Below are 11,970 nucleotides of genomic sequence, written 5' to 3'. Positions count from 1 at the left end.
TGTACTCACAGTTCAGTCTGCTCCTGTGCTGGATCCAACCGACGAAAAGGACCAGCACAGGAGCAGACAAGCCATATAACAGATCATATTTACTAATATGATCTGTTATATGACTTGTGATTGGATTTTTTGAAAATCGCCAGCCTGCTAGCCAATGATCGTTGCTGGCAGGCTGGTGACGAACTTTGTCTTTTAATTTTGCCGGCCCGCGATGCGCATGCGCGGGCCGGCTTTGAGCGAAATCTCACGTCTCGCGAGATGACGCGTATATGCGTGATTGTGCGCAGCGCTGCCACCTCCGGAACGCGAATCTGCGTACATCGGTCCGGAGGTGGTTAAATTTGCTCCAGAAGGAAGGAAATTGTCCCTATAGATAGCTATCCTGGAAGGTCATTTTTTAGGTGACGACATACACTAAAAATAATTGTTTGGCAGCACATCTCTACATGTAAACAGGGAATTTGCTGCCAACAAATGACTACTGTAAAGATGACTGAACATATTAACGACTGCTCTTCCCCATACGATTATTTCCATATATAAATGACAGCAATTACTCCCTGGGAAAAGTTAATCAGATTATCTATCACCAGAAGAAGGAAATCTGTCTAAGGCTACTTTTTTTTTTTTTATATAATCTTTATTAAGATTTTACATAAAATAATTGATATATTCGTACATGTATGTAGCAAGACATTTTTGCATCAGAAATAGAAAGGCTCAGATATGGGATTTAATCACCCTACTGAGCCAAATAGTACAGTGCACATAAAGTAATGAAATTAACAGTGTATTTCCCCCCCCCCCCCCCCCCGCAACACATAGATGCTTCTTCTCCCACACTAGGTATTTATTTCGTACAGTTTCTTTCTTCCTTTTTAATCAACCTGAGGTCTCCCCAAATTCCCTGCCACTTTCTGCTTTAGGTACCACTCGGAGGATGTAAAGGGCTCCATAAGAGCTTTCAGTTCTGTATCAGAGTATACTACTTCTATAAAGCTTTTCCATCTTGTTAAAAAGAGTTTAATAAATCTCCCTTTATTTAGTTCTGCCTCAACTATTTCCATGTTAAAGTATCTTTTAACGTGTTGGTACACTTCAGTTGCTGTCGGTACTCGAGGTCTGAGCCATACTTTGAACAGGCAACGCTTGGCTGCCAGCATAATGATGTGAATTAATGGGGGAAAATATTTGTCATCTTAGGGGTCGTGGAAAAGAAAGACCACACCCCATGGGACAAATCCGAGCCCTTGATACTGGTTATGGGAAGAGTATTGAAACCCGTATATAGCCTTATGTAACATTCTGAAGTGTGTTTCTCTCCAGATTTCGTTAAAGACCATTTTGCATATCCTGTTCCAACCTCGCGGTAGAGCAGTCGGAATGTCAATGTGAGGGAAATCTTTCTTCCAATGCAAAAATACCTTCTCCGCTACACTTTTCTGTTTGATGTCTCTGATATCCACGTATAGCTCTGATAGGGATTTTTATCTCTGACCCGAACCCAACACACGATCCAGATGATTAGGAACAAAGACCACTCTCGGATCATGTACCCTACCTCCTATGAACTTCCTAATTTGGAGGTAAGCCAACCAATGCTGAGTCTGACCCAGGTGGCAGGGGCGTAACTTGAAGTGACTGGGCCCCACAGTAAATATTTGTAAGAGCCCCTCCAGCGCGCTTCGCACCTCCCTCCTCCTGTGTAAACCCCACTCCTTTGGCACAGTGTAGCGGTATACTGTATATTGTGTGGCACAGTGGATGCTATATGTGTATAACATAAACATATTTCATATGAAAACTTACAGTTACTTGACCCTTGGGGATCTCGGACACCACTTCAACACTTGGCCGGGGGCTCGGCGGAGCTGATGTCGTGCTTTATCCTAATGAGAAAGATTTCATAATAAGGATTTGGAGAAGGGGCAGAGGGATAGCAGAGCAGGAAGAGGCTGGTGCTGCTACTAGGGGGTCATACCATGGGGGAGTAATAAAGCCCACTATAATGCCCCCCCCCCCCAGTAGTAATAATTCTCCTTATAATGTGACAGTGCAAAAATACCCCCTTGTAATGCCCCCAGTTGAGCTAATGTCCCCATTGTGTCCCCATAATGTCCCAGTATAAAATACCCCTATATAGTGCCCCCAGTAAATTCCCCCATCGTGCTCCTCTCCCCCCTTCCTGCTAGTGCCTCCCATAATGTACCAGTATAAAATGCCCCATATATAGTGCCCCAGTAGATGTCCCTCAGTGTCCGGCCTCTGATAGGCTGCCGGCCTAGTGTCCCCCATAATGCCCCCCAATAATGTGCCAGTAAGTGTCCCCATAGATGCCCCCCATCATGTGCCAGTATCAAGTGCCTCTCTCCTCCCCCCCACATGTCCCAGTATCATAGTGCCATCTCCCCCCCAATGTGCCAGTATCAAATGCCTCTCTCCTTCCCACCCCCCATGTGCCAGTATCATAGTGCCAAACCCCCCCATGTGCCAGTATCAAGTGCCTCCCTCTTCTCCCCCATGTCCCAGTATCATAGTGCCATCTCCCCCCCAAAAGAAGTGGCAGTATCAAGTGCCTCTCCCCCCCATGTGCCAGTATCATAGTGCCAAACCCACCCATGTGCCAGTATCAAGTGCCAAACCCCCCCCCCCACATGCCAGTATCAAGTGCCTCTCTCCTCCCCCCATGTCCCAGTATCATAGTGCCATCTCCCCCCCCCCCCAATGTGCCAGTATCAAGTGCCTCTCTCCTTCCCACCCCCCATGTGCCAGTATCATAGTGCCAAACCCCCCCATGTGCCAGTGTCAAGTGCCTCTCTCTTCCCCCCCCCATGTCCCAGTATCATAGTGCCATCTCCCCCCAAAAAAGTGCCAGTATCAAGTGCCTCTCTCCCCCCCATGTGCCAGTATCATAGTGCCAAACCACCCATGTGCCAGTATTAAGTGCCAACCCCTCCCACATGCCAGTATCAAGTGCCTCTCTCCCTCCCCCCCATGTGCCAGTATAAGGTGCCAACCCCTCTCCCCCTCCATGTGCCAGTATCAGGTGCCTCTCTCCCCCCCCATGTGCCAGTATCAGGTGCCAACCCCCCTCCCCCCCAGGTGCCAGTATCAGGTGCCAACCCCCCCTCCCCCCAGGTGTCAGTATCAAGTGCCTCTCCCCCCCATGTCCCAGTATCATAGTGCCATCTCCCCCCCCACAAAAAAAGTGCCAGTATCAAGTGCCTCTCTCCCTTCCCCCCCCATGTGCCAGTATCAGGTGCCTCTCTCCCCCCCATGTGCCAGTATCAGGTGCCAACCCTCCCCCTCCCCCCAGGTGCCAGTATCAGGTGCCAACCCCCCCTCCCCCCCCAGGTCCCAGTATCAGGTGCCAACCCCCCTCCCCCCCCAGGTGCCAGTATCAGGTGCCTCTCCCCCCCCATGTGCCAGTATCAGGTGCCAACCCCCCCCTCCCAGGTGCCAGTATCAGGTGCCAATCCCCCTCCCCATGTGCCAGTATCAAGTGCCTCCCGCTCCCCCCATGGCAGTAACAGTCGGGTATTAAAAAAATAAATAAACACTTCTACTTACCTCCATGTCAGCAATGCGATGCAGCCTCTTCCTGTGTCCCGCCCTGTATGTCCATATATGGAGTCAGTGCTTGTATTTCAGAAAAGTTTCTGCTGGGATTCGAACCCACGACCTTCTGTATCAGAGGCAAAGCACTTAACCACAAGACCATAAGAGCTGCCTTGCTGCTGACTGAAAAAATATGAGACTTCTACAGCTGGCTAAGTGTACATCTATACACATAACAGCTGCTCATATATAGAGATATAGCTGAGCTGAGTGTGCTGGGACAGCTGTCATATAGAGATATAGCAGTGCTGGGTGTGTTGGGGCAGCTGTCATGTGTATAGATGTACACTTAGCCAGCTATAACAGTAGAAGTCTCATATTTTTTCAATCAGTTGCAATGCAGCCTTTATGGCTGTGAGGTTAAATGCTTTGCCTCTGATACATTGGAGGTTGTGGGTTTCGAATCCCAGACACATCAGGAGACTTTAGGAGACAGTAAGATTAGATCACATTAGCGAGGGGGCCTGGTCAGCTGCTGCTGTGAAGGGGCCCTGAACATTAAGACAAGAATCAATATTTTAACTAACTTGAAAATAAACTGTCACATACGCTGCCGGGGCGCCGGGCCCCCTTGGCAGCCCGGGCCCCGAAGCAGCTGCTTCCCCGGTAGTTACGCCACTGCCAGGTGGAATGTCTCCTGAAGCTCCTCAAAACAGTAAAAGCAATTGCATTGTTTGTTCCACAAGTGTCCTACCATTTACACACTGCCTGCCATGCGGCTACTGTATACCTTACCAGAAGACTCTGTTTTATTAGGGGGGTATCGCTGAGAGTTTGGTATGTAACAACGCCCCTAGTGACCAAGGCCGTACCAGGTGGGCCTCTAATGATGTATTGGTGAAAAACCTGGTATTGAAGATCCAGTCAATACAGTGTCTTGTTAGACTGGCTAGGTTATAGAGCCGTAAATGTGGAAACGAAAGTCCCCCTTTGTGTTTTGGTAGCTGCAATTTGGACAATGCTATCCTGGAGCGTCTCCCAGCTTATAAAAAGGATTGGAATGCTGTTTCTAATGTGGCCAAGTCAGAATATTTGAGAAGGAGGGGATGTTTTGCATAGGGTATAAGAGTTTTGGGATACTTATCATTTTCAGGAGATGACTCCTCCCTCCTAGCGATAAGGGAAGATTCATCCACCTTTCTATGTCTGCAAGTATCTTTTTAAACAGTGGGGGATAGTTCAAGTGATACAACGACTCAGGACGCCTTCCAATATATATACCTAGATACTTGATAGATTTGTTAGCTATCTGGATGGGGACATTAAGCTGTGATAGATTTTTACCCTTGGGGCTGTTGTTAAGGTACAGAAGCTCAGATTTGCCAGGATTAACCCTAAACCCAGATACTTTGCCGAAGTCCCCCAGAAGCTGAAACACCCAATCTAGATCCCTGTGTGGATGTTCTAGGAACAATAATAAATCGTCCGCAAAAAGGCCATGTTTAATACACAAGTCCCCTATTTTGACTCCTGTGATATCCGTTCTTAGTAGTAATTGACGGGATAGAGGTTCTATTGTGATATTAAATAGTAGGGGAGAAAGCGGGCATCCTTGTCTGGTGTCCTTGTATAGGTTGAAAGGGGCAGACAAGTATCCAGGTGTGTGTACTCTGGCCAGGTGTTAGTGTAAAGAACTGTGAGATACTGCCGAAACGGGCCCGTGACCCCCATATGATCTAATACTGATCCCATCCATCTCCAATCCACATTATCAAATGCTTTTTCGGCATCAGTGGTCACTATGGTGGAGATGGATGGGGTGAAGGGTGCATTTCTATTTCATCCCACACTGCTAGAACCTTGCGAATGTTGGTTACTGCAGCTCTACCTTGCACAAATCCCACTTGTTCATGGGAAATTAGTTTGGGTAAGAGGAGCACAAGTCTTTCAGCCCAAATTTTTTAGATTATTTTGAGATCTACATTAATTAATGAGATTGGTCGATAAGAAGAGGCTAGGTCAGGATTTTTGCCAGGCTTCGGCAACACCTTGATATACGCTGTGTTGGTGTGAGACGATATGGTCTCGCCCTTCATGTACCCATTATATACTAGGGAGAGTGTTGGAGATATATCTGACGCTAGGATACGGAAAAATTCTCCTGTAAACCCATCGGGTTTCCCAGTGCTAGATTTTTAATTGTGGTAAGTATTTCTTTTGCCGTAATTGGGGCATTAAGTGCTGTTCTGTCTTGATCAGAAATTCTCGGGATCTTAGATTGCTGTAGCCAATCCTGAACTCCCGTCGTGGAACAACCCGACTCCTCATACAATTTTGCATAGAAATCTCTTAGAATAGTATTGATCTCTTTCGGGTAAGAGACCAGACGCCCCGTATCTTCTTTAAGGGCCATAATATTAGTCTGAGACCTCTGTCTTTTAGCTAGCCTCGCCAGGAGGCTACGCGCTTTCTTCCCATATCTAAACAGGTGTGCCTCCCATTTATTTATTTTTTTAAAGTATTGTTTATTGTTGTTATGCCACAATCATTTATCATATATAAACAATAATCAAAAAATTACATCGAATACAATTGCATACTTTTCCTTCGTTAATAGCAACAATTGAAATAAGGCAAACATTTTTTTTTCCTTTTTTCAATCCCCCCCCCTCCCGCCCAATTTGCCAACAGGCATCTCTTAGCTTCCAGCACCACTTTATGCTCTATCATGGCCAAATTATTTTCATCTCTCCCCCCCCCTATCAACAGACTCCTCAACCCTGTCTGCCTGAAGCATCACTAGCGTCTGTGTTAGTGCCGATTTTCTATCACTAATTCGTTTCAGGAGTTCAGATACCTGGTGCCAAAAGTCTCCCAATTTGGGGCATTGCCAAAGACCATGAAACAGGTCAGTCTTTGGGGTGTTACATTTGGGACATGCTGTGATTCTGTCAGGCCTAGCTGTCGAAGTTGGTAGATCAAATCCATAGATTGCATGTTGAAGAATCTTAAACTGGGTTTCCCTCATTTTTTCATTTAAAACTGCCCTATATATACCCTGAAGGCCGGAACAGGCTACTGGCCCGATTTCTGATACTCCCAGTTGATCCCCCCATTTTTTAAATAAACTAGCAGATATTTGGTCCTCCCAAGCGCTCCTGAGTGAGTTGTATAACCAAGAGATGGAGATTTTATTATTCCTCTTTATAAGGACATCGAATTTATTTTGTTGCCATGCTCTAGATAAATCCTTTACTAGACTCTTACCATAGCTCCTCACCTGCATATAAGGGAACAAGTTCGATCCCTGGAGGTTCCATCTCTCCTCCAGTTTGCTCAATGTCATCCATCGAGCTTCCCGCTCATGAAACAAATCTCCCATCCTCTTAACTCCCTTAATCTTCCATGATTTAAAGTGTTTATCACCATTTCCAGGGGAGAAATTGGGATTGCCTTGTAAAGGAAGGTGTTTAGAGAACAGGTAGGCAAGACCATACAATTTCCTGATGTTTTTCCAGGCAATAATTGTGTCGCGCAAGATTAACGATCTCCTTGCAATACAAGGGAGTTTCGATATCCCGGTGTGCAAGAGGGCCATCAGGTCCCATGGAGCTGCAAGCTGCCTTTCTATATCCAGATTGGAATAATAAGACTTCGCATTAGCCCAGTCTATTATGTGCCTACTGAAGCATGCTAGGTAACCCCTTAAATCTGGGAAATTAAGTCCGCCCTGCCCCTTATGTAACTTTAGTTTCTTTAAAGAGATTCTAGCTCTACCCCCCCCCCCTTCCCAAAGAAAACGGATACATTTTTTTTCTAATTCCATCACATCAGCATGACATAAAAGCAACGGAATGGTTTGGAGAGGGTACAACAACTTCGCCGCCCCCATCATTTTGATCAGATGGCAACGCCCCATCAGAGAAAGGGGCAAATTTTGCCACCTTTCTAAATCACCTTTTATCTTTGTTAACAGTGGAAGGTAATTTAGTTGGTATATAGAGTGTGGAGATCTTCCAATTCTGATCCCTAGATATGTGATTTGCGACGAAGCCTTGGTAATGCCTAGTCCCAGGGATCTAATATAAGATCCGTCATCACCCTGTGTTAGTGGTAACAATTCGTATTTGGATATATTGATCGTATACCCGGAATATTTTCCGAATTCCTTCAGCAGGTCCATCAGTTTTCCCAAATGCTCTTTCGGTTTGGAAAAGAATAAAATTACATCATCCGCAAATAATGCAGCCTTCACCTGAATTTCCCCAACTCTAATCCCCTCGAAAGCGTTAGAGTTACCCAATTCCCTAGCTAGTGGTTCTAATGCTAAATTAAACAGAAGGGGTGATAAGGGGCAGCCCTGTCTCGTCCCCTTCTGGAGATTGAAGGGTGTAGATAAAAAACCCTGGGTGTACACTCTTGCCTTCGGGTTTTGGTACATCTGGGATAGGTATGTCCTGAAGGCCCCAGAGAACCCCATCTTGTCCAGTACCGCTCCCAGCCATATGCCCGGCGTCCAAGGTGAGCATGACTGGAAGTTCCCCCCTCGTAGGCAAATTATGTATCCTGTCCAAAACTGTTAACACTGTCCTAATATTAGTCACTGCAGACCTACCCTGGACAAATCCCACTTGTTCCTTCCCTATCAGTTGGGGCATTATATTGGCTAGACGATCCGCTACGATCTTAGCTAGAAGCTTGGCATCGACATTTATCAGGGATATAGGCCTATAAGACCCGGGAAACATGGGATTCTTCCCCGGCTTGGACAATAATTTGATATAGGACATGTTTTCGCTATCTAGTGCCATTTGTCCTTGAAATACTCCATCGAACAGTTCAACAATAACTGGTGAAATCTGAGTTATTAATACCTTATAATATTCCCCGGTAAATCCGTCTGGCCCCGGTGCCTTAGAGTTACCTAAATGTTTAATAGCCCCCTGCAATTCCTGTAAGGAGATTTCTGAGTTTAAGTTCTGAAGTTGTTAGTCCGTGAGTCTAGGTAGTTTGACCTTATTGAGAAGAGATCCCGACATATCACATTGCGTCTCGTCTTTATATAAAGCTTCGTAGTACATTCCCACCGTAGAGTTAATTTTTGCCGGGTCATGGGTTATAACACCCCTAGGATCCCTCAAGCTTGTTATATGTTGGGAGGATCTCATCCCTTTCGCTAAATTAGCCAGTAGCTTCCCCGACTTGTTTCCGTATTTAAATAATTTGGTTTCCATTTCAGTAAGCCGCAAAGCCTCTCTGTCTTTCAAACAACTCTCAAATAGTTGACGCTCTTCAGCCCATCTCTTTTTGTTAATCAGACGGGTTCTCAGTATAGGCCAGATAAGCCTCTCTAACTTTTAGACTTGCTTGATTGAAAGAGAGCTGGGCCTTCCTCCTGATACCATTCACATAACCCATTATTTTCCCACGCATTACAGCCTTAGATGCGTTCCGTGCCTCCCATTTTGATTGAGCCATTTTTTCCCAATTCAACAGCCAGTCATCATATGCCCATTTGGCCTGTTGCCAGTTTTCCTGCAGAAGAGGGGTCGGATTGCCCTGAAAGGCAGTATATGCTGTCTTTAGGGTATCACTTAACTGAGAAAGTTTTGTCTTGGCTATGCGCTTCTTACTATACACGAATGCCATGATTCTACCCCTAAGCACCATCTTACCAGCATCCCACAGCAGTTGGGAATTTGCTGAACTCTCATTGTCTTGTTAATATTCCAGCCACCAGCCACAGAGCATGTCACAGAAATTTTCATCTTTCAATAAAAAGGAGGGAAACCTCCACAAGAAATCTGAGCCTCTCGGCATCCTATCCTGAAACAGAATCGACACTGGGGCATGGTCAGAAATCACTAGATCTATGATTTTAGGGTCTGTGAAGCAGCCTATGCTCCTTCTGTTGACAAGCAATACGTGACCATGACCTATGCGCGGGTGAGAAAAACGTAAATTCTCGACCCTCCGGATTAACCACCTCAGCTCCCCTACCTTAAACACCCTTAATGACCAGACCACTTTTTACAATTCTGCACTACACTACTTTCACGGTTTATTGCTCGGTCATGCAACTTACCACCCAAATGAATTTTACCTCCTTTTCTTCTCACTAATAGAGCTTTCATTTGGTGGTATTTCATTGCTGCTGACATTTTTACTTTTTTTGTTATTAATCGAAATTTACCGATTTTTTTTTTGAAAAAAAATTACATTTTTCACTTTCAGTTGTAAAAATTTTCAAATAAAACTACATTTCTATTTACATTTTTCTCAAAATTTATTGTTCTACGTGTCTCTGATAAAAAAAAATGTTTTGGTAAAAAAAAATGGTTTGGGTAAAAGTTATAGCGTTTACAAACTATGGTACAAAAATGTAGATTTCCGCTTTTTGAAGCAGCTCTGACTTTCTGAGCACCTGTCATGTTTCCTGAGGTTCTACAATGCACAGACAGTAGAAAAACCCCACAAATGACCCCATTTCGGAAAGTAGACACCCTAAGGTATTCGCTGATGGGCATAGTGAGTTCATAGAACTTTTTATTTTTTGTCACAAGTTAGCGGAAAATGATGATTTTTTTTTATTTTATTTTTTTCCTTACAAAAACTCATATTCCACTAACTTGTGACAAAAAATAAAAACTTCCATGAAGTCACTATGCCCATCACGAAATACCTTGGGGTGTCTTCTTTCCAAAATGGGGTCACTTGTGGGGTAGTTATAATGCCCTGGCATTTTAGGGGCCCTAATGCGTGAGAAGTAGTTTGAAATCAAGATGTGTAAAAAATGCCCTGTGAAATCCTAAAGGTGCTCTTTGGAATGTGGGCCCCTTTGCCCACCTAAGCTGCAAAAAATTGTCACACGTGGTATCGCCGTACTCAGGAGAAGTTGGGCAATGTGTTTTGGGGTGTCATTTTACATATACCCATGCTGGGTGAGATAAATATCTCTGTCAAATGACAACTTTGTATAAAAAATGGGAAAAGTTGTCTTTTGCCAAGATATTTCTCTCACCCAGCAGGGGTATATGTAAAAAGACACCCCAAAACACCTTGCCCAACTTCTCCTGAGTACGGCGATACCACATGTGTGACACTTTTTTGCCGCCTAGGTGGGCAAAGGGGCCCACATTCCAAAGAGCACCTTTAGGATTTCACAGGGCATTTTTTACACATTTTGATTTCAAACTACTTCTCATGCATTAGGTCCCCTAAAATGCCAGGGCAGTATAAATACCCCACAAGTGACCCCATTTTGAAAAGAAGACACCCCAAGGTATTCCGTGAGGGGCATGGCGAGTTCCTAGAATTTTTTTTTTTTTGTCACAAGTTAGCGGAAAATTATGATTTTTTTTCTATTTTATTTTTTCTTAAAAAGTCTCATATTCCACTAACTTGTGACAAAAAATAAAAACTTCCATGAACTCACTATGCCCATCACGAAATACCTTGGGGTGTCTTCTTTCCAAAATGAGGTCACTTGTGGGGTAGTTATACTGCCCTGGCATTTTAGGGGACCTAATGCATGAGAAGTAGTTTGAAATCAAAATGTGTAAAAAATGCCCTGTGAAATCCTAAAGGTGCTTTTTGAAATATGGGCTCCTTTGCCCACCTAGGCTGCAAAAAAGTGTCACACATGTGGTATCGCCGTACTCAGGAGAAGTTGGGCAATGTGTTTTGGGGTGTCTTTTTACATATACCCATGCTGGGTGAGAGAAATATCTCGGCAAAAGACAACTTTTCCCATTTTTTATACAAAGTTGTCATTTGACAGAGATATTTATCTCACCCAGCATGGGCATGTGTAAAAAGTAGTTTGGGCATGTGAGGGGCATGTGTGAGAAGTAGTTTGAAATCAAAATGTGTAAAAAATGCCCTGTGAAATCCTAAAGGTGCTCTTTTTTTTTTCTCACAAAGTCTCCCTTTCCGCTAACTTGTGACAAAAAATAAAATTTTACATGAACTCGCCATGCCCCTCACAAAATACCTTGAGGTGTCTTCTTTCCAAAATAGGGTCACATGTGGGGTATTTATACTGCCCTGGCATTTTAGGGGCCCTAAAGCGTGAGAAGAAGTCTGGAATATAAATGTCTAAAAAATTTTACGCATTTGGATTCCGTGAGGGGTATGGTGAGTTCATGAAAGATTGAAATTTTTGTCCCAAGTTAGCGGAACGGGAGACTTTGTGAGAAAAAAATAAAAAATATCAATTTCCGCTAACTTGTGCCAAAAAAATGTCTGAATGGAGCCTTACAGGGGGGTGATCAATGACAGGGGGGTGATCAGGTAGTCTATATGGGGTGATCACCACCCTGTCATTGATCACCCCCCTGTAAGGCTCCATTCAGAGGTCCGTATGTGTTTTGCGGATCCACGAAACACATACGGACGTCTGAATGGAGCCTT

This window comes from Bufo bufo, chromosome 3 (assembly GCF_905171765.1).
Source record: "Bufo bufo chromosome 3, aBufBuf1.1, whole genome shotgun sequence".
In the NCBI taxonomy this organism is placed as follows: Eukaryota; Metazoa; Chordata; class Amphibia; order Anura; family Bufonidae; genus Bufo; species Bufo bufo.
The sequence above is the reverse complement of the archived record's forward strand: the minus strand, read 5'-3'. Positions refer to the sequence as shown.